At 53.4% G+C, this 2956-nt stretch overlaps 1 long non-coding RNA gene across 1 annotated transcript; it reads right to left on the reverse strand.

Moving 5' to 3' along the window:
* LOC144301238 (uncharacterized) lies at positions 1–2956 on the reverse strand. The gene is made up of 2 exons (XR_013368043.1): positions 481–2956; positions 1–140 (listed from the first exon to the last, which is right to left on the reverse strand). It is a non-coding gene; the product is annotated as an uncharacterized LOC144301238 (long non-coding RNA).

Here is a 2956-nt window from a genome sequence, read left to right on the forward strand (position 1 = left end):
TTTTATTTATTTATTTGAGAGATAGAAGAAATGAGCTGTGGAGAGGGGCAAAGGGAGAGGCGGGAGGGAGAGAGAGGCCAACTCCTTGCTGAGCAGGAAGCTGGATTCGGGGCTCAATCCCAGGACCTGGAGATCCTGACCTGAACCAAAGACAAGACACTTAACTGATTCAGGTGCCCCTGATTTCTGAAACTTAAATAGGCAGATCAGAAACTGAAGCTGAATCTTTAAAAAAAAAAAAAAAAAAAAAAAAAGGGGGATCCCTGGGTGGCTCAGCGGTTTAGCACCTGCCTTTGGCCCAGGGCGCAATTCTGGAGTCCCGGGATCGAGTCCCACGTCAGGCTCCCGGCATGGAGCCTGCTTCTCTCTCTGCCTGTGACACACTCTGCCTCTCTCTCTCTCTCACTCTATGTCTATCATAAATAAATAAATAAATCTTTAAAAAAAAAAAAAGAAACTGAAGCTGGTTGAAGCTGCTACCTTAATGGCAGTGTCTATAAACTCCAGTTGCTGAGGTCCCCAGAGATGTCCAGCTTCCCGCTCTTTCCAAGGCCAGGCTAGCTAGCCCCATCTCTGGTTGTGAGAGCTATTGCAGAGTCCTCCCAATACATCTCTGTTCACTGAAGCTAGTCACAATCATTCTCTGCTGCTTTCTGCAAAATAACTGGAATTAAAACCCAAACCAGAAGAGCTTCTGGGAAATAAAATTTCTGATTGAGGACTTGCTGGTGATAGAAGGGAGGTTACAGGTGGCTGATTGGTTAATTTATAGATTTATACAGCAAACCCTTGTTCCATAAGCATACACTTTACCTTGAAGGAACTGTTTGTTGCTTGTTAGCAGGAGCTGGTTACTCTCCTATCGGAGGTGTGAGGTGAGGGGAGGAAGCATTCCTCCCCTGTTTTCCTGGTCAGGTGCAAACCTTGCCGGTCTAAGATTGGAGGGTGGAAGGAGAAAGTTGGAGGGGGCTGGGACGAAAGGCTGGGGCCTGCCTTGTCCCTCTGGCAGCCTGAGTTGGGAGGAAAAAGGTGTGGATATTTAGAAAGAGGAGGGAGCTGCCCAGAACCTCCCCTGGAGGGAATGATGCAACGAGGTCAAGATTCCTCCACAATTCCTAGCAAAAGAATGCCTCGGCATCAGCATCAGGGCAGAGATCGCTGTAACAGGCAGGGACACTGATGTAGAGGGAATGGAGAGAGAGGCCTTGATGACTGCTCGGCACAGGCTGTGTCCCTGCAGATGGGAAGGGACTCGGTCCACCCAACAGGCCATTTCTACCCAGCGCCGGGCACGGAGCTACTCTTAGCCGAGTTCGGTAAACGTTTCCTGAACTGTGGGATGCAAGTAAGTGCAAGAGGCTGCGCCGATAGCCTCTAAGCCGATAGCCTCTAAGCCGCAGAGAAATCCGTGCTGGCGACCTCGGAGGGGCCTCGCGCGATTCCTCGAAAACCGCCCGGATTTCCGGGCAGGAAGTCCAAGGGCGGGCGATGAGGCGCTCGCGGCCTTCGGAGCTGGGAGGGAGGGAGGCGACTTGGCGGATTTAACGGTCCGGGACCGAGGTCACCCGGAAAGCGGATCTGAGACGTAAGTTCCTAGCTCCTCCAGGGAAGAATGGTTTCCCCGCCAGCGGCCGCAAAGCCGTTGCCTGGGAAACGGAAAGGCGGTGGAGCCGAGCCCTTGACTGACAAGGGCCGGAGCAGGGGCGGGACTCTGCGCCCGACGGGCTCCGCCCCCGGGGGCGTGGCCTCCCTGTGACGGACTGACTGACGCGCTCGAGTGCGTTAGTACGCGCCTGGCTTCGCACCGACAGCTTGGTTGAGGGGAAACGGGGCTTGGCTGTGTGACTCGTAGGGGAGGACTAGCCTAGTCTGGCTGGCATGCGCCCACAGGGCCGGAGCTGAAACTGGCCCTAACCCCGGCCCCGAGATGCTGAGATGCCGGCCTCAGGGACCCCGAAGAAGAGCAGGATCTGCACGCTTGGCCCCCTCCCTCTGGCCAGCCTAAGCCAGACAGGAGCCCCTTTTTCTCCTTAGAACATGGGCTGGGAGAGAGGGAGGGTTGTGGCCTTCAGGATGAGCAAGGTGGGGACTCTGGAGCAGATGAGGCCAGGCCAGGGGAAGAAGGCTGGGGAGGAAGGAAGACCAAGGACGCCGATATAGGCTCCCAAAGAAGGTTCCCAGAGTCTGAGGAGGAAGAGAGGAAGAGGGGAGGCCCAAGAATGGGGGAGCTTACTTTCCAGGGAAAGAAGTGCTGCCTCTGCCCAAATGCTGATTTCTGAGAAAAAGCCCAAGTATGTGGAGGCAGTCTGGAAAAGACTGTCTGGCTAGGAGTTGCCCCCTAGAGAGCCCGTGAAGCGAGCCTAAAGCTAACTTTTGCTTTGAGAAACTGGTGTGGAATGAGGAAGGAAAGGTGGCGGGAAAGCAGTCCTTCCTAACTGGCCCTTCTGGTGCCTTGGCCGGTCTTCTGTCTGGTACGGTTTGGTGTTATCTGCTGAGCACAGCTAAGTACGTTATAAAATGTTCTTCATGGGCAGCCCTGGTGGCTAAGTGGTTTGGCTCCGCCTTCAGCCCAGGGTGTGATCCTGGAGACCTGAAGTTGCGTCCCACATCGGGCTCCCTGCATGGAGCCTGCTTCTCCCTCTGCCTGTGTCTCTGCCTCTCTGTGTGTGTGTGTGTCTCATGAATAAATAAAATCTTTAAAAAAAAATCTTCTTTAAAAAAATAAAATAAAATGTTCTTCATGATCTGGTTTAACAGAGATTCTGGTACCTCACTCCCCAAGTAGGTTTATTTTATGTGGATTTTCCAGTAAAAGTTCAAGGTCCCCTGTGGAGGGGATTACCAAAGGCAAAAGCCGTAACTCCAGAGAGAGGCTGGAAGAGTTGACTCAGTGTCCCATGGGCTTGATGGGAGGCCCTGCTCAAAGCTGGCAGAACAGGATGGAATTGAAACTGGT

Source organism: Canis aureus, chromosome 29, assembly GCF_053574225.1.
Source record: "Canis aureus isolate CA01 chromosome 29, VMU_Caureus_v.1.0, whole genome shotgun sequence".
In the NCBI taxonomy this organism is placed as follows: Eukaryota; Metazoa; Chordata; class Mammalia; order Carnivora; family Canidae; genus Canis; species Canis aureus.